The sequence below is a fragment of the Hyperolius riggenbachi genome, chromosome 5 (genome assembly GCF_040937935.1).
Source record: "Hyperolius riggenbachi isolate aHypRig1 chromosome 5, aHypRig1.pri, whole genome shotgun sequence".
In the NCBI taxonomy this organism is placed as follows: domain Eukaryota; kingdom Metazoa; phylum Chordata; class Amphibia; order Anura; family Hyperoliidae; genus Hyperolius; species Hyperolius riggenbachi.
This window is the reverse complement of record NC_090650.1, coordinates 438,980,442-439,001,415: the sequence shown is the minus strand read 5'-3', so window position 1 is coordinate 439,001,415 and position 20,974 is coordinate 438,980,442.

Below are 20,974 nucleotides of genomic sequence, written 5' to 3'. Positions count from 1 at the left end.
AGGCCCTAATTTGCCCCGTGTGGGCTCCTGATCACTCGGCCAAACCCTCAGATCCCCCTCAGACCCCCTTCCGATCACCTCCCCAGTGCATTGATTGCATCTATTTTCCCCTCTAACCACCCCCTGAGACACCCATCAATCACCTCCTGTCACCCCCCTAGCACTCCTATCCATCAGATCAGGCCCAATACAACCTGTCATCTAAAAGGCCACCCTGCTTATGACCGGTTCCACAAAATTCGCCCCCTCATAGACCACCTGTCATCAAAATTTGCAGATGCTTATACCCCTGAACAGTCATTTTGAGACATTTGGTTTCCAGACTACTCACGGTTTTGGGCCCGTAAAATGCCAGGGCGGTATAGGAACCCCACAAGTGACCCCATTTTAGAAAAAAAGACACCCCAAGGTATTCTGTTAGGTGTATGACGAGTTCATAGAAGATTTTATTTTTTGTCAAAAGTTAGCGGAAATTGATTTTTTATTGGTTTTTTTTCACAAAGTGTCATTTTTCACTAACTTGTGACAAAAAATAAAATCTTCTATGAACTCGTCATACACCTAACGGAATACCTTGGGGTGTCTTCTTTCTAAAATGGGGTCACTTGTGGGGTTCCTATACTGCCCTGGCATTTTAGGGGCCCTAAACCGCGAGGAGTAGTCTAGAAAACAAATGCCTCAAAATGACCCGTGAATAGGACGTTGGGCCCCTTAGCGCACCTAGGCTGCAAAAAAGTGTCACACATGTGGTACCGCCGTACTCAGGAAAAGTAGTATAATGTGTTTTGGGGTGTATTTTTACACATACCCATGCTGGGTGGGAGAAATTTCTATGTAAATGGTCAATTGTGTGTAAAACAAATCAAACAATTGTCATTTACAGAGATATTTCTCCCACTTAGCATGGGTATGTGTAAAAATACACCCCAAAACACATTATACTACTTCTCCTGAGTACGGCGGTACCACATGTGTGGCACTTTTTTACACCCTAAGTACGCTAAGGGGCCCAAAGTCCAATGAGTACCTTTAGGATTTCACAGGTCATTTTGCGACATTTGGTTTCAAGACTACTCCTCACGGTTTAGGGCCCCTAAAATGCCAGGGCAGTATAGTAACCCCACAAATGACCCCATTCTAGAAAGAAGACACCCAAAGGTATTCCGTTAGGAGTATGGTGAGTTCATAGAAGATTTTATTTTTTGTCAAAAGTTAGCGGAAAATTGATTTTTATTGTTTTTTTCACAAAGTGTCATTTTCCACTAACTTGTGACAAAAAATAAAATCTTCTATGAACTCACCATACTCCTAACGGAATACCTTGGGGTGTCTTCTTTCTAAAATGGGGTCATTTGTGGGGTTCCTATACTGAACTGGCATTTTAGGGGCCCTAAACCGTGAGGAGTAGTCTGGAAATCAAATTTCGCAAAATGACCTGTGAAATCCTAAAGGTACTCATTGGACTTTGGGCCCTTTAGCGCAGTTAGGGTGCAAAAAAGTGCCACACATGTGGTATTGCCATACTCGGGAGAAGTAGTACAATGTGTTTTGGGGTGTATTTTTACACATACCCATGCTGGGTGGGAGAAATACCTCTGTAAATGACAATCTTTTGATTTTTTTACACACAATTGTCCATTTACAGAGTTATTTCTCCCACCCAGCATGGGTATGTGTAAAAATACACCCCAAAACACATTGTACTACTTCTCCCGAGTACGGCGATACCACATGTGTGGCACTTTTTTGCACCCTAACTGCGCTAAAGGGCCCAAAGTCCAATGAGTACCTTTAGGATTTCACAGGTCATTTTGCGGAATTTGATTTCCAGACTACTCCTCACGGTTTAGGGCCCCTAAAATGCCAGGGCAGTATAGGAACCCCACAAATGACCCCATTTTAGAAAGAAGACACCTCAAGGTATTCCGTTAGGAGTATGGTGAGTTCATAGAAGATTTTATTTTTTGTCACAAGTTAGTGGAAAATGACACTTTGTGAAAAAAACAATAAAAATCAATTTTCCGCTAACTTTTGACAAAAAATAAAATCTTCTATGAACTCACCATACTCCTAACGGAATACCTTGGGGTGTCTTCTTTCTAAAATGGGGTCATTTGTGGGGTTCCTATACTGCCCTGGCATTTTAGGGGCCCTAAACCGTGAGGAGTAGTCTGGAAATCAAATTCCGCAAAATGACTTGTGAAATCCTAAAGGTACTCATTGGACTTTGGGCCCTTTAGCGCAGTTAGGGTGCAAAAAAGTGCCACACATGTGGTATCGCCGTACTCGGGAGAAGTAGTACAATGTGTTTTGGGGTGTATTTTTACACATACCCATGCTGGGTGGGAGAAATAACTCTGTAAATGGACAATTGTGTGTAAAAAAAATGAAAAAATTGTCATTTACAGAGATATTTCTCCCACCCAGCATGGGTATGTGTAAAAATACACCCCAAAACACATTCTACTACTTCTCTTGAGTACGGCAATACCACATGTGTGGCACTTTTTTGCAGCCTAACTGCGCTAAGGGGCCCAAAGTCCAATGAGCACTTTTAGGCTTTACAGGGGTGCTTACAAATTAGCACCCCCCAAAATGCGAGGACAGTAAACACACCCCACAAATGACCCCATTTTGGAAAGTAGACACTTCAAGGTATTCAGAGAGGGGCATGGTGAGTCCGTGGCAGATTTCATTTTTTTTTGTCGCAAGTTAGAAGAAATGGATTCTTTTTTTTTTTCTTTTTTTTGTCACAAAGTGTCATTTTCCGCTTACTTGTGACAAAAAATAATATCTTCTATGAACTCACTATGCCTCTCAGTGAATACTTTGGGATGTCTTCTTTCCAAAATGGGGTCATTTGGGGGGTATTTATACTATCCTGGAATTCTAGCCCCTCATGAAACATGACAGGGGGTCAGAAAAGTCAGAGATGCTTGAAAATGGGAAAATTCACTTTTTGCACCATAGTTTGTAAACGCTATAACTTTTACCCAAACCAATAAATATACACCGAATGGGGTTTTTTTTATCAAAAACATGTTTGTCCACATTTTTCACGTTGCATGTATACAGAAATTTTACTTTATTTGAAAATTGTCAGCACAGAAAGTTAAAAAAATCATTTTTTTGCCAAAATGCATGTCTTTTTTGATGAATATAATAAAAAGTAAAAATCGCAGGAGCAATCAAATAGCACCAAAAGAAAGCTTTATTAGTGACAAGAAAAGGAGCCAAAATTCATTTAGGTGGTAGGTTGTATGAGCGAGCAATAAACCGTGAAAGCTGCAGTGGTCTGAGTGGAAAAAAAGTGCCTGGTCCTTAAGGGTTAGAAAGACTGTAGTCCTCAAGTGGTTAAGCAAACCTAGAGGTAGTGTAAAATTACTAATATCAAAAGAAAGGGCCAAGTGCCAAGTGCAAACTGCCAAGTGCAATGGGCCAAGTGCAAAGGGCCAAGGGTCAAGTTCAAAGGGCCAAGTGCAAAGGGCCAAGTGCAAGGGCAAAGGCCCAAGTGCAAAGGCCCAAGTGCAAAGGGCCAATTGCACGTGCAAAGGGCCAAGTGAAAAGGGCCAAGTGCAAAGGAAAAGGGCCAATTGCAAGTGCAAAGGGCCAAGTGCAAAGGCAAAGTGCAAAGGCAAAGGGCCAAGTGCAAAGGGCCAAGTGCAAGTGCAAAGGGCCAAGTGTCAAATGAAAAGATCCAAGTGCAAAGGCCAAGAGCCAAGGGCTCTTTGCACTTGGCCCTTTGCACTTGGCCCTTTTCATTTGACCCTTGGCCCTTTGCACTTGCACTTGGCCGTTTGCACTTTGCACTTGGCACTTGTTCTTGGCACTTGGCCCTTTGCACTTGGCACTTGGCCCTTTGCACTTGGCAGTTTGCACTTGGCACTTGCTCTTGGCACTTGGCCCTTTGCACTTGGCACTCGGCCCTTTGCACTTGGCAGTTTGCACTTGGCACTTAGCCCATGGCACTTACACTTGGCCCTTTCTTTTGATATTAGTAAATTTACACTACTGCTAGGTTTGCTACAGTAACTGTCATTTACTGCATTTAAATGTATACTTTTTTCCTTTGACACTTTAAAGTCGATTTTCTCAAAAACTATAAGGTCTTTTTGAAAAATTTCTTTTTCCTCTTGTACCCACATATCTCCTTAATATACCCTGCAAATTTGGTGATTCTAGCTTGTAAGGGGGCTTAGAAATTCAACGCGAAAAAAACAGACTTTAGGCGAAAATTAATGCGAAAATATTCGGCGAATTTTCGCCTTTCGAAACGAAAATAGTACTTATTTTCGCGAAAATTCGGCGAAAAGAATATTTGCATTTTCGCTCATCACTGGTCTAGACCAAAAAGCCCTCCAACTAAAATGCAACACTGAATATAATGTTGTCTATTGATTCTGGGTCACCGTGAGCTATCTGGGTATTCTGCAGTACAGTCAGTATGCATGCTGCATTAATGTGGTCCTGTATAATGTATAAGCTATAGGCTTGCTATACACCAGTGGTTTTGGACTTGGAGCCTGGCTTTTAAGGTCATAAAGAGATGATTTGCATATTTGGAAGTGAAGCATCAAGGGAAACCACAGTTGCTCACGTAAGCACTCTGCGACCGCCTAACGCCGATCGGCAGCCGCAGATTTGCTCCCCCAGGAGCACCTAACGCTGATCGGCGTCAAGTCCGAGGAGGGGGAGGGGAGATTATCGGGGGAAAGCTCTGTTGGTGGCAAGAAAAGGAGGCACACGTCATATGTGTGCTAAGTTGTACGGCCGTACAGCAAGCTGTTAAAGCTGCAGAGTGCTGAGTTGTAAAAAATGGGCTGGTCACTAGGGGGGTGTAAGCCTGTGGTCCTTAAAGATGAACTCCAGTAAAAATAATGTAATAAAAAAGTGCTTAATTTTCACAATAATTATCTATAAATGATTTAGTCAGTGTTTGCCCATTGTAGAATTTTTCCACTCCCTGATTTACATTCCGACATGTATCACATAGTGACATTTCTACTGCTGGCAGGTGATGTCAGCGGAAGGAGATGCTTTTTTTTGGCAGTTGGGAATGGCTGTAAACAGCTATTTCCCACAATGCAACAAGGCTCCCATAGTGTGTTGTCAGAACCATAGTCCTGACATCACACTGTGGGAGGGTTTCACCACAATATCAGTCATACAGCGCCCCCTGATGATCCATTTGTGAAAAGGAATACATTTCTCAAGTAAAAGGGGGCATCAGCTACTGATTAGGATGAAGTTCAATTCTTGGTTACGGTTTCTCTTTAAGTGGTTGTTGGATGTTTAGGCAACTAAAGAAATGCAGTTTTCCTTACATGGGGCTCCTTCCAAGCCCTAGAAGTCATTTGGGTCCCTCGCCACAGATCCGGTCTTCTCACAGGTCCTGCTGGGAGCCTCTAAGGATCGCTGGGCCCCTTGCAAGAAGACGCCCAGGTCACCAGGAGCGTACTGCACCTGCGCTCCCGAAGAGTCGCACAACGGGGGTCAGCGATCCTTACAGGTGGCCAGAGGGACACCAGAGAGGACCGAGCTGCAGTGAGGGACCCAAATGACTTCTAGGGGCTGGAAGAAGCCCCAGATAAGTAAAGGTCCTTTAGGACCTGAACTCAGAACTTCCTCTCTGCTCTAAAAAATAAGCAACAGCACAATATTCTTTAAAGAAAAACATTTCTTTGTTACAGCTGATACAAATCCTGCAATAAATCTACAGTGTATCTATTTCCTGTTTTCAAGGAAGCAGACATATTGTTAACATCCTGTTCTTACAAATGAGCTTATTTGCCAAGGCAGTCAGCTGACACAGCTGAGAGATTAAATTACAACTTGTTATTAGTCACAGATGAGGGGGAATTAAACAGGCTTAAAGTCTCTAAATACATACAGGGTGCATTTCTCTATTTTCCTTCTGTCCTGTACAAGAGTTCAGGTCCACTTTAAAGCTGAATTATCGCAAATACCTTCTGTTTTAAAAAAGGAAAAATTACATTCAGTAATACAATTTAGCCACAAAAGGTTTGAAAATCAATTTAAACAAAACAATAAATAATGCCTTGATGGCCACATTGCGACCCATTAGGAGCCGAGTCTGTATTAAGAAAACAAAGACATTTTACAGTAGGAATCACTGAACAGTTATGCAGCCAGACAACACAAAACCAACCAGCCTCCATTTACCCAGACACAACGCATACAATTTACATGCAATTTGCATGCAAGTCCAAATAATGTGCATCTCACAAACCACTCCCCCTAAAATGTCCCCACGGCGCAGTAGAATGTTCAATTTTCCATTTTCTTTATAAAAATCTACAGGAAAATTAAAGAGAAACTCCAACCTAGAATTGAACTTTATCCCAATCAGTAGCTGATACCCCCTTTTACATGAGAAATATAATGATTTTCACAAACAGACCATCAGGGGGCGCTGTATGACTGATTTTGTGCTGAAACCCCTCCCACAAGAAGCTCTGAGTACCGCGGTACTCTGGTCAAACTGCCACAATGTAACAATGTTCACAGACAGGAATTAGCTGTTTACAGCTGTCTCTAACAGCCAAAACAGCTAGGAGCAGCTACATAACCTGCCCACAGTAACAATGTCACCATGTAATAAATGTCAGAATGTAAATCGGGGAGAGGAAAGATTTTACAATGAGCAAACACTGACTAAATCATTTATACATAATTATGGTAAAAAATGAAGCACTTTTTTACTACATTATTTTCACTGGAGTTCCTCTTTAAATACTTTATTTATTTTGAAAAACAAATGACAAATGTAGGATAGATTGCAAATTTCTTGATTTATAGAACTAAGTAAATTTAAAAAAAAAAAAAAATTACAATTATACATAATCACACATGTGTGAGGCATTGGTCAGAGTTTTCTAAGTTGCAACCAGACAAATTGATCCTAATTCTCGAATTGAGAAAACATTATTAAAACTTGTTTTGTGTTTCCCAGCAACCCACTAGCAGCTTAAATAGAGTTATTTTGTTTCATAGAAGTGCAATGCTTCTGACCTCAGTCAGCAGAACTTGTGCTGTAAATTCTTGGAATGCTTTGATATCTCTCTCTGCTAGCAGAAAATATAGAAACTGAAAGCAGATGTCCTCTGTTATTGTCTCACACTGCCCCCTAGTGACAAGTGGCCATAGATACACATTACAGCAGTGCCAATTTGAAACAAGGAAATATAACATGTAAGAAATAAAAAAAGGGCTAAAATAAATTGGCCTGGAGTGCAAGCCTCTAAATTAATTGGCTGCCAAAAGGGTTAAAGAGGCCCTGTAGTGACATACAATAGAATGCAGTAAATATTAGATGGAAGATGGAAAAAATGTACTTCTTATTTGTATGTGTTTTAAATGTTACGATTTTTGCGACAGTTCCTCTTTAAAGGGAACCAGAGATGAACGATTCACACAAAATAAACATATCAGTTGATAGCTTGTAAAGAATAAATGCTCTACCCGATAATTTCGCCACTCTGGTGTGCCTTTTTGAGTGCTTTTTATCCATTATTGCTCCAGGAAATATCCAATAGGGCCGCCGGCTCATATTCCTTCTGCTTCCAGGTTATGAGGTGTTCTGGATGTGCTGTCTAGGCTATATGAGACTATAGACAAGCAGGGCTGCTGTAGGCTTTCATCTGTGTGCTTTCAACTTCATATTCTGGTATGCTTTGTGGCTGCCTGTAGGAAGTGTCTCTCATAGTAATGAAACTGCATACAGTAGATAATAATGACAGGCTGCACAGACAGAGCACACAGATCACACAGCCACACTTGTCTGTTAGACAGAGATTTTTCCTGCTGCAGCAGCCCCTCCCATATCATCACAGCTCTCAGTATGTAAAGCATGAAATTTGAGCCAGGAGGGGGAAGGCTTGGGCTTGAAAAGACTCCACTGAAGAGTGACTCAGCTATAATGATCCCAGGTCAAACCTCGACTGAATAGTCGGTGGATTCTTATCACAGTTGATAACAGATAGATTAGACTGAGAAGAATAAAACTAAAAGCAGGGTAGGTGTTTACTGTCATGTTCCCACTGATAAATGTAATAAAATACATGAGGGTGCTTCATCTCTGGTTCTCTTTAAAGAGGGAAAAGCATTCACCCTCTCCATCATGAAGCAATTTTCATTGTATTAAAAGGGTATTTTTGGGTTATATTGCCATCCCCGCTGGGAGTCCCTAAGAGCTGCATTGACATTTGTGTTTTGTATTGATGAGAATTATAGGAGAAGCTTTTACCCCTGTTCCTATGACTGCGGTGATATGACACAGCTCTGTGCGCAGGAAAACTCTCTGCTGGAAGGTTTGACAGACGGCCAAATGTCTCCTCGCGCTCTACATGCCAGTAATGTATCTGAAGTCTTTCTTCACCTGAGCGTGACAACCCGCCAGCGCCAAGCGGGGAATTACTTCCTTTCATGTATGAAATATTCATTGCCACTGAAACAACACATTTTACTGGACTACTCATGTGTGTCTTGTACTTTTATTTATTCTGATCTGCGTCCAGCCGAGCGTACAGTAGGCGAAAATAGCAACAAAATAGCAGCCGTACAAATATGTGTCAGCCAATCGTCTTTCAAGCGTCGCTATTTTACCTTCTGGCTAAAGGATTTATTTGTGTGACTTATTTTTCCCGCGTATAAAAATGAATTCCAAAGAGAACAATAGCCACTTCTGCTCAGAGCCAGCTATTCCCAATTCTAGAGATAAACTATAATATCTGCGAGTGATTTTACCTTAGTGACCATCTCTACCTAAAAAGGAACTTTACTGAATATAACTTAAAGAGACACTGAAGCGAAAAAAAAATGATGATATTATGATTTGTATGTGTAGCACAGCTAAGAAATAAAACATTAAGATCAGACACATCAGTCTAATTGTTTCCAGTACAGGAAGAGTTAAGAAACTCCAGTTGTTATCTCTATGCAAAAAAGCAATTAAGCTGTACGCCTTTCAAAGTCATGGAGAGAGCTGTCTTCTGACTTTTATTATCTCAACTGTTCCTGGACTATTTGATTTTTATCTGCCAGAGGAGAGGTTATTAGTTCACAGACTGCTCTGAAAGAATCATTTTGAATGCTGAGTGTCGTGTAATCTGCACATATTATAGAATGATGCAATATTAGAAAAAAACACTATATACCTGAAAATAAAAATATGAGAATATTTTCTTTGCTGCTAAACTTCTAGTAATTATTTATAGTACACAACCAATTCATTATATCATTTTTTTTTTCGCTTCAGTGTCTCTTTAAAGGGAACCTAAATTGAGAAGGATATGGATTTTCCCTTTTAAAATAATACCAGTTGCCTGACTCTCCTGCTGATTCTGTGTCTGTAGTACTTTTAGCCACAGCCCCTCAACAAGCATGCAGATAAGGTGCTCTGACTGAAGTCAGACTGGATTAGCTGCATACTTGTTTCAGGTCTGTGATTCAGACACTGCTGCAGCCAGAGATCAGCAGGACTGCCAGGCAACTGGTATTGTTTAAAAGGGAGCATCCATATCCCTCTCAGTTAAGGTTCCCTTTAATTAATAAAGTTGCTTATTTTTTACAATATGTAAAATAATAATAATAGAGATGGTGGGCGGCATTCTTACTATATATACACACAAATGTTTTATTTTTGTTACTACGATAGGGTGCTGGAGGTAAGGAGTAGTTTTAATTGGGGATATATGTATTTTTATTGAATTCAATGTCAGGGTGTAGTGTACTATTTGGCCACTAGATCCCGCCAGTTTACTCCTTCTGTGTAAACTGTGTACATAGGAGGAAGTAATGCATGTATGTTTTACTATCACTTTAGTCAATGACCATCGGCAGCTCATTAATGCCAGTGATCATTGATCAAAGGCACTTAATTCGGTGAATGGGAACTTTGTTCTGGCCACTAATGTGCAGCGATGAGAACGTGTGTGGGAGCGCACACAAGCGTGCGTGGCGAGCTATCACAGTGTCAGATGAGTATCTCCATCCATGAGCAGGAACTGAAGTCCTGCAGGGCGTAGATAATACTGCCAGGATCATGGAAAGTGGTTCATTTGCTGTAGGTAGCATTCAAGGCTCACTTTCTCATCCGCTAAATCCTGCATCTCCTTCTCTAATGTCTCCCCACCACTACCCTCTAGATTGTAAGCTTGCAAGGGCAAGAACCTCCGCCTAGTGTCTCTTATTAATATGTACCAGTATTGGTGATGTCTCAATCCACTCATCGCCTATGTATGTATTTGTACTTGTATTGAGATAGTGCAGAGTTTTGAACTTATATAATGTATCCATGTTCCTCTCTATTTGTTTTGTACTATTTGCAGCACCCCCAAAGATGTTGGCGCCAAATGAATGAAAAAAATAATCATAATAATAATAAGATAAATCAAATTGAAAACAAAATTAAATGCCCTTTTGGAATGCTCCTCTGGATGTTGTTTTTTTAGTTGCGTACATGTAAAATGGTGCCAGACATACCCACTAGAAGAATATCAGTAAAATTACCTTTATTCTTCAACTTAATTAAAATCGTAAAATACTGGTGATCTTTACTGATGTTTTACTAGGACCTAACCTAACCCTACCCTCCCACTGAGCCCTCCCTCTACTGATCCTTAACCCTAAGAACCCCCCCCCCCCCCCCCCCGTGATGCCTAACTTTAACCTCCCTGGAGGTGCCTAACCTTAACCCCTTTGATGTTGCCTAACCTTAACCGCCTCCAGTTGGTGCCTAACCTCAACCCCTCCCTCTGGTGGTGTCTAACCTTAACCCCTCCCCCTGGTGGTGCTTAACATTAACCCGCCTCCCAGTGGTGCCTAACTTTAAGCCCTCCCTCTGGTGGTACCTAACCTTAACCCCCCTGGTGTTGCCTAAACTTAACCACCTCCTGGTGGAGCCTAACCTCAACCCCTCCCTCTGGTGGTGCTTAACCTTAACCCCCCTGCTGGTGCTTAACCTTTATCCCCACCTCCGGTGGAGCCTAACCTTAATCCCCCTCCCCCTGGAGGTGCCTAACCGTAACTCCTTTGGTGTTGCCTAACCTTAACTGCCTCCCGGTGGTGCCTAACCTCAATTCCTCCCTCTGATAGTGTCTAACCTTAACCCCTCCCCCTGGAGGTGCCTAACCTTAACCCCTTTTGTGTTGCCTAACCTTAAACACCTCCCGGTGGTACCTAACCTTAACCCCTCCCTCTGGTGGTGCCTAACCTTAACCCCCCTCCCCCTGGAGGTGCCTAACCGTAACTCCTTTGGTGTTGCCTAACCTTAACCGCCTCCCGGTGGTACCTAACCTCAATTCCTCCCTCTGGTAGTGTCTAACCTTAACCCCTCCCCCTAGAGGTGCCTAACCTTAACCCCTTTGGTGTTGCCTAACCTTAACCGCCTCCCGGTGGTACCTAACCTTAACCACCTCCCGGTGGTACCTAACCTTAACCCCTCCCTCTGGTGGTGCCTAGCCTTAACCTCCCTGGTGGTGCCTAAATGTAACCCCACCAGTGGTACCTAACCTTAATCCCCCTGGTGGTGCCTAACCTTTACTCCTCTGGTAAATAGCATAAGAAAAGTCACACACTATTCCTAAGGTGCCTGACCAAAGTGCTTAAATCAGAATTCACAGACTATTCACAGGAAAACGAGGTGTTGTATCCATTGTAACCATTCTGTTTTGCTACCTTAATGTAGAGGACCCCTCTCGCGGTGCCTAACCTCAACCTCTCTCTAGTGGTGCCTAACGTTATGGTGGTGGTGCCTTACCACCCCCCCCCCCCCCCCCAGTGATGGCTAACCGCAACCCTTAAGGACCCCCCTCCCCACACACACACACACACACACAGAGCTGCAATACAAAATCCATGTAAATAACAACTCTAAATGGCTAAATAGTAGCTATATCCTTGAGCACCTCAGGCCACCCAAATATATATATATATGTATTTAAAAAAAAAGAAAGAAACATGGCAGCAGTGATCAGAGCTTTCTGTTGGTGGACAGAAAAGGGGGGATCCATCTGAGTTCTGACATGTATGGCTCTGCAGCAATCTGTTACAGCTGCAGAGCACTGAATTGTAAAAAAAAGCCTGGTCACTGGAGGAGGGGTGGGGTGGGGGGGGGGGGGTGTAAGCCTGTCGTCCTTAAGTGGTTGGTAGCTTTATACATAAAGACACTGCTCCAATGGTCATTGAATATCCAAGAAGCATCAGGCCACAATTCTGACTGTTGTGTTTACATGGTGGATACACTCATACTGTAAATATTTGAAAGGCCTAAAAAGCACGCTAAGAGCCTTTCTTGTGTAGATTTAGCGTGTCCTAGAAATAGATCTAAAGACACGGACAATCATTTCATCTGTTTCATCGCTGGGGATAATGTACAATCACTAGCATAGCATGCTTTATAGTCAAAACATTGCGTCATCTCACACGGCATCACAATCGCCTGAATCATCTCATCCAACCCGATCTGACATTTAGATGATTCAGATATGATAAAGATCACCTCGTATGCAGTCATTATAAACATCTATCTTATTATAGATATGTAAATACTGGTATAATAAGCTGGCGTCACTTCTCTGTGTGTAATTATGTACATACACACCGGCAAATCATGATCACTAATGCAGGTACAATCAAATAAGGCTTTCTGACATATAAAACTATGCATGTCATTTTATTTGATTTTATATTCCTGCAAAGCCTTTTATATAGGAAAAAAAAACAATTCCACTCAATAAAATGGCAAATCGATAAACACATATGTAGTGTTAATAATAGTGTACATGGGATACAAGGGTTCAAATCCTGGCTATGGTTAGAGATGAGCGTAATGACTTAATTACGATTTCGCGAAATTTCGCGTAATTAGTGTAATTACGATTATGGCCGTAAGTACATAATCGTAAGACCAGGGTTCGAATCCTGGCTAGGTCAAGTACCTATTCAGTAAGGAGTTCAAGGCAAGACTCTCTAACACTGCAGGGTGGCCTCCTGAGCGCCTCCCTGTGGCTGCAGCTCTTGAGCGCTTTGAGTCCAACAGGAGAAAAGTGCTATACAAATGTTCAGATTATTAATAAACAAAATATTAATGTCCCAACTGACCTGTATCCTGCCATGAAAGGGGACTTTAAAGAGGACCTGTAACCCAGGATTAAACTTCATTCCAATCAGTAGCTGATACCCCCTTTCCCATGAGAAATCTTTAGCTTTTCTCAAACGGATCGTCAGGGGGCGCTGTATGGCTGATATTATGGTGAAACCCCTCCCTCAGTGTGATGTCATGGCCATGGTCCTGACAGTTTCCTGTCTGTGAACCTTGTTGCATTGTGGGAAATAACGGCTGTTTTCATCTGCCAAGAAACCAGTATCTCCCTCTGTGCATATGTACTGTATATCTATAAAAAAACAACCTTTAGCCTATCCCATTGTTAGTGGGTGTGGTTATAGATAAGTTGCCAGTAGTAAAGATGATAACCTGCAGGCTGATTGTGGATCAAACAAATTACATGGCGAATATTAATCATTTCTTGATATCTGTTCTATTTTTTAACTTCTCACTTTGCAATGTATTTTGTTTCCCTTTTCGCTAAAGTTCCTCTTTAACCAGTTCACTCCCAAGGGTTTTTACCCTGACGGACTGGAGCAATTTTCACCTGTCAGTGCTCCTCCCGTTTATTCCCTTATAACTTTATTACTACTTATCACAAGAAAATGATCTATACCTCATTTTTTTCGCCACCAATTTGGCTTTCTGTGGGTAGTACATTTTGCTAAGAATTATTTTATTCTAAATGCATTTTAATGGGAAAAATAGGAAAATGATGGAAAAAAAATCATTATTTCTCAGTTTTTGGCCATTATAGTTTTAAAATTAAACATTCTCCTGTGGATAAAACTGACACATTTTATTTGCCCAGTTGTCCCGATTATTAAACTGTTTAAAATATGTCCCTATCACAATGTATGGCGACAATATATTATTTTTAAATATAGGTGTTATTTTTCTGTTTTTTTTTTGTCTGTTCCATAATTACAAGCCCCTATGTAGTAAAGTAAAAATCATTTTCCCTCATAAAATATAGATTAAAAAAGCTGAGTCCCTTAGGCTTCGTTCAGACTATACACGCTGCCGTGCGCATTTTGGCAGCGCATATAGTGTGCGACACGCAAGAATGGTAGAAGGGCATAGACAGCCCTTCTGCCATTCTCATCATATGCACTGCGTGGCAGAGCGATTGCGCTATCGCGTGCTGCATGCATTTTTGGGAATCGCAGCGCAGATCCCATTCATTGTAATGAATGGGATCTGCAGCGCAGATGGCGTGCGATCGGACGCGTCGCGTTCCGATCGCACATCCATCTGCGCTAAATGATGTGAACGAGGCCCAAGGCAACTATTTATGTTTTATTTTTTTTAAACTGATTTTTTTACAAGCGTTTTTTTTTGGGGGGGGGGGGGGGTCCGCTGGGTCCTCTTCCCCAATCGCTAAACGTGGAATCCCAACGGACACGGCGCCGGGAACGCGCAACGTATTAAAACATCATGTTGCCGTTAACAGGCTCAAACATGAAGTTTTAACGCGCTACAATGTCGTTAAGTGGTTAAAAGTGGTTAATGGAGAACTCCCATCATCAGTGGTAGTAGTGCTAGGGGATTTGTTTTTTGTTTTTAATTAGTCCTAGTACTTATTTCAGCCTTGATCTGGCATGCCACCATTGCTGTAAATTATGGCATTCTAAATGGTCACAGGTTCATTCACCCAGTGTATGTCATGAATTCTTGGTTTGATATACAGCTCTCAACATTGAGGGACAGGGACACCCCTGATGAGTCACGCAGAGTGATTTAACGTGTAGGGTGGAGCCTAATAGACGCTCAGGAAGTGGACGGTGTGGTGTAGGAGGCGGCAAGAGTGAGGCCAACCGAGAAGGCTACTTGTGAGGCAACAGGGGAGAGCCCGTAATACTCTATGGCCTCAATTCACTAAGCTTATCTCCTGTCTTTAATAACTCTTCTAGAGTGGTCACCATGGTGATAGGGCATGTAGTATTCAGGAAACATTTTACCTCAGGCAAACCTGAAGTTAACTCTTCTGTCTTTAAGTTAACTCTTTAATCCTTAAAATAACTCCAGAGTTAGACAGGCTGTTCATTAACTGCGTGTGAAAATAACTACAGAGGAGGTAACTTAACTACAGAGGAGGTAACTTAAGGAATGAAGAGATAAGATAACTCTCTCACTGTGTGGAGGTAAGTTATCTCTTGCCTTATTATCTCCAGCATGATCTTAGTGAATTGAGGCCAATGTCTTTGTACCTACCACCCAAATGTGAGTGTATTTTAGAAATAAACTAGCTTTTTATGCAAACGGAATTATTCTATGCGAGCTTTCTCTCCTATGAGGTTTTTTTATTGATTGAAGATTCCACTTAAAAAGACACTGAAGCGGAAAAAAAATTATGATATTATGATTTGTATGTGTAGTACAGCTAAGAAATAAAACATTAAGATGTGATACATCAGTCTAATTGTTTCCAGTACAGAAAGAGTTAATAAACTCCAGTTGTTATCTTTATGCAAAAAAGCCATTAAGCTCTACGACTTTCAAAGTCCCGGAGAGGGCTGTCTTCTGACTTTTATTATCTCATCTGTTAGTGAACAAATTTCTTTTTCTCTGCCAGAGGAGAGGTCATTAGTTCACAGACTGCTCTGAAAGAATCATTTTGAATGCTGAGTGTTGTGTAATCTGCACATATAATAGAATGATGCAATGTTAGAAAAAACACTATATACCTGAAAATATGAGAATATTTTCTTTGCTGCTAATCTTCTAGTAATTATTCATAGTACACAACCAATTCATTATATCATATATTTTTTGCTTCAGTGTCTCTTTAACACCTGCACGCCAGAGTGAAGGAAAGGTGACAATCTAAGGACCCTAACGTGGGATACCCATAGAGCACTATCTGACTAATCTAGTAGTGGTCACACAGGTTGGGTGAGTTCCATCCTACACGGGGTGCTTGGTGCTGGACTGTAAAACAACGTTGAGCGCTGTCTATCAAACCAAGAATAACTGCAAGGCTTGCCGCAGCTCCCATAGAGCGCACACCTGCAGAGACCTTTGTGTTAATATTGGAATTATTTTTCTCTTTTATACAGCTATATACATTTTTAAATTTACGATTATTGGTTGGAAGAAAAATATTGTAGCGCTCTCAAATAATCTGTATTTGTGTATGCAATGAATTATGTCCCCTGAACAATACAGATCGGTAATTCGTGAGATAAACAGATAAAGGGGTATATTTTCAGTAGAGATCAGTAAAGCCTATATGCACAGACAGGTTTACTGGGTGCTCCTGTTCAAGTACATAATGCACGGTGCGCAGAGATAGCACAATGTGCACTACATGCACAATGGCTATCATTCATAAAGCATTCCCGCATGCGGAAATGCGTAATACCGCTGACTTTACCGACCACCGAGCAAGTTGTGTATTCATATAGCCTCTTTCCGTATGCGGAGCTGACATTCCCGTGCAGAGTGACAAAGTACCGCCTTGTGCAGTGTGGATACGCAGGTATCCAGAAAAAGTAGCAAAATGCTCATTCATAAACATTTCCGCATAGCGGTATGCGGAAGGGGATTACCGATCCCCTGGCTGTAGCGGGAAGCTTGCGGAGTCCTTGTAAGTGAATGGGACGGACCTCCCACACATCAGCAGAGAGAGCACCGCATGGAGGGACTCGGCCAGCTTTTCTGTTTCCGCATGCCTACCGCCCGCCTGCCGACACCATTCTGCAGAAAACCTCCGCACTGCTACCGCCCCAGGCACAAAGTTTATGAATGACCACCCAGAAGGATAAACTACCGACGGCGGTATTCTCCCGCACGGGTTCCCCTTACCGACAGCCTGTTCATGAATGATAGCCATTATGTACATTGCTTGTGTAACCCACCTTGCACTAATTGCATAACATGCCATGTAGATTGTGCAAAGCCTGAAACTTTATATGTGGACTATGCGTGCAAAAATGCTACCAATCTTTAGTAAGTATACGCCCTTATCTGTTATACTCATGATTTATCTCTCCTTATCTCTTAATCTCATTATTTATCAGTCTGTATCTTCTGTATTTATATCCTTAATTATCAGTGCTGCTTGCAAATTTTGGTCAAAGTAATCTTCGCCCTGAAAATACTATTTTCAATTTCAAGAAAATATTAACGAAAATACATTATATTTTTGCAATATGGTCCAAGAAAACAAATGTTTCTTTCCAATGCAAACATTTGCAAACAAAAGTGAAAAATAGTAACTTTACCTCAAAAATAATTTTATTTTAACGTGAAAATTTGTGAAAAAAATGCAAACTTACAAAATGGTTTTTGATGACATTTAAGCTCAAAAGTTGAATTTTACATTATTTTTGTGAAAATTAATGCAAAAAGGACATAGTTATTTTCGCTCATCACTGTTAATCATCTCTCCGTATCTAAAAGCTGGCCATATACACTGTATTTTGTACTAATATATGTATTATCTATATATATAATAGAGTAAGTGCCTCAACCTTCAAGCAAGAAGAAGAAGTAACGCCCTGCCCCAGGGCCGGTCCAAGCAAGAAGAAGGGGCTGGTCCAAGCAAGAAGAAGAAGTAGTGTCATATCAAACCAAGGGCAAAGAGGGATAATTTGCATATTTAGTAGCAGTGCATTGTGGGTAACCACAAATGTTCACTTATAGCTGAATTATTGCAGATTTGCTTCTGTTTTAAGAAGGAAAATTACACCAAGCTTTGCCTTTTTTAGTAGGAGGGCTTTTTGGTCCCTTTTAGCCTCCTATACATTCTTAGTAGTTTGGGTCACCCTGAGCTGCTTGGTAACTCTGTTGTACTGGTCCAACCCTATCTCATACAGCCTTATCAAGCCCTGCTATGTACTGATGAAGACCAAATGGCTGAAACAGGCTGTCACATGTGGGTTTGATATGACTTTGTAAAACTTAAAGCTATAGGCTAGCTTGACTTACCAAGGATGAAAAGGATTAATTTGCATATTTAGTAGTGGTGCATTGTGGGTAATCACAAATGTTCACTTAGGCCTGGTGCACGGCACACCAAAAAACGCTAGCAGAGCCGCAAAATGCTAGCAGATTTTGAAACGCTTTTACTTATTTTTCTGTAGCGTTTCAGCTAGCATTTTGCGGTTTTGGGAAGCGTTTTTGGTGTAGTAGATTTCATGTATTGTTACAGTAAAGCTGTTACTGAACAGCTACTGTAACAAAAAACGCCTGGCAAACCGCTCTGAAGTGCCGTTTTTCAGAGCAGTTTGCGTTTTTCCTATACTTAACATTGAGGCAGAAACGCCTCCGCAATCCAAAATCTGCAGCAGCCCAGGAGTATGCGTTTCTGCAAAACGCCTCCCGCTCTGGTGTGCACCAGCCCATTGAAATACATTACCCTAGCGGATCCGCACCCGCAAGCAGATCGCAAACAGCAGCCGAACCGCTCTGGTGTGCACTAGGCCTTATAGCTGAATTATTGCAGATTTTCTTCTGTTTTAAGAAGGCAAATTACACCAAGCTTTGATTTTTTTAGTAGAAGGTCTTTTTGGTCCCTTTTATCCACCTATACATTCCGAGTGGTTTGGGTCACCCTGAGCTGCTTGGTAACTCTGTTGTACTGGTCCAAGCCCTATCTCATACAGCCAGATCTATCCTTGCCAAGTACAGATGAGGACCAAAAGTCTGAAACAGGCTGTCACATGTGGGTTTGATATGGCTGTGTAAAATTTAAAGCTATAAGCTTGCTATACACCAGTGGTTCTGAATACTTGCTTGGCTTACTAAGGGTGGAAAGGAATTATTTGCATATTTAGTAGCAGTGCATTGTGAGTAACCACAAATGTTCACTTATAGCTGAAATATTGCATATTTCCTTCTGTTTTAGGAAGGCAAGTTACACCAAGCTTAGCTTTTTTTAGTAGGAGGTCTTTTTGGTCCCTTTTATCCTCCTATACATTCCAAATGGTTTGGGTCACCCTGAGCTGCTTGGTTACTCTGTTGTACTGGTCCAAGCCCCATCTCATACAGCCGTATCAATCCTTGCCATGTACTGATGAGGACCAAAAGTCTGAAACAGGCTGTCTACATGTGGGTTTGATATGACTGTATAAAATTTAAAGCTATATACTAGTTATACACCAGTGGCTCTGGATGCTTGCTTGGCTTACCAAGGGGGAAAATGGGTAATTTTCCTATTTAGTAGCAGTGCATTGTGGGTAACTACAAATGTTCACTTATAGCTGAGTTATTGCAGATTTCCTTCTGTTTTAAAAAGGCAAATTACACCAATACAGTGTGCGGCATTGCAGGAAGTGACGACAGTGGAACGCACAATGGAAAACGGAAGAGGTGAGTCATTCCTGCCCGCTGCCTCTTACTTATAGTGGCAGCTGCTACTGGGCTTAAGCTGAAGGGGGAGTGCACATGGGGGACCAAGGTGAGGGGGGGGGGGTTCCTGCTGAGCTTAAGCTGGAGGTAGAGCACACATGGGGGACCCAGTTAAGGGGGGGTCCAACCCCCCTCCCCGCCGCTGTGCCCAATACCCCCTTCCTGCCCTCTACCCTCTTATGCGGCGTATGCTACGCCGTGGGTCGGCTAGTTTATTATATTAAGTGTAGAGATGTGTTCTTATGTATCTGAGTGCACTGTTTTCTTTATAGGCACAGTACACGACCTGATGAAGCGGTTTACACCGCGAAATGCGAAGTGCCCAATAAAATGTTTATTTTTTAATTGATGGACTACTTCTTAAGGTAGGGCCACTGACAGATCAAGGGCCCATATAGCTGCAATGCATTAAGTGTTTGCTCCATTTCATGCAGACGTCTATGTTTCCATTTTGATAAAAATATTGATGTTGATTGGTGTGTGGAATAGATAAGGAATAGATTCAGATCAGAGAGGAATCAATTGTTTTGCCACATTGGGTGGAAATCTATAAGTGTACAGCTAGCTTAACACCTGGGGGGCACTATGGTGAAAACATTCAAAATGTAAAATACTGTATGTGCAAACATATACAAATAAGAAGTACGTTTTTTCCAGAGTAAAATGAGCCATAAATTACTTTTCTCCTATGTTGCTGTCACTTACAGTTGGTAGTTGAAATCTGACAGAACCGACAGGTTTTGGACTAGTCCATCTCTTCATAGGGGATTCTCAGCAAGGATTTTGTTCTTTATAAAGATATTCCCTAAAAAGCATTTAAACAATGATGCTGGCCAGCTTCCCTGCTCGCTACACAGTTTTTTGGCAGTTGGACGGAACAACTGCCATTCAATAAGTGCTTTTGAAAATACATAAATCCCTGAGAATCCCCCAATGAAGAGATGGACTAATCCAAAACCTGTCGCTTCTGTCAGATTTCTTCTTTCTACTGTAAGTGACAGAAACATAGGAGAAAAGTCATTTATGGTTCATTTTACTCTAGAAAATGTACTTCTTATTTGTATATGTTTGCAAGTATTTTAAATTTTACAATTTTTCGCCATAGTGCCCCTTTAACAGTCTAATCTGTTTTATCTGATTAATTACTTCCACACCCTTTACCTATTATCTCAATAATTTCCCCTTATTAGAGGGAATCATTTTTTAGATACATTTTGTGGATTAAGGCCTCTTACACACCAAGACGTTGCGTTTTAGGGGATGTTAAGGTCGCATAACGTGCCCCTAACGCAATCATGGTGGTGTTGAAGTTGGACGTAAGATTGAGCAGCGTTATGCGGCTCTTGGTGCGCCGTTGTCGTTCTATACTGGGAAGTCTGGATCTTTTCAATGATTCGGATGATTTGAATCGCATCATTGAAAAGATCCGGATCTTTGAACCGAATCTTTGAATCATTTTACTAGGGAAGCAGGAGTGCAGCAGAGTGAGAGGTG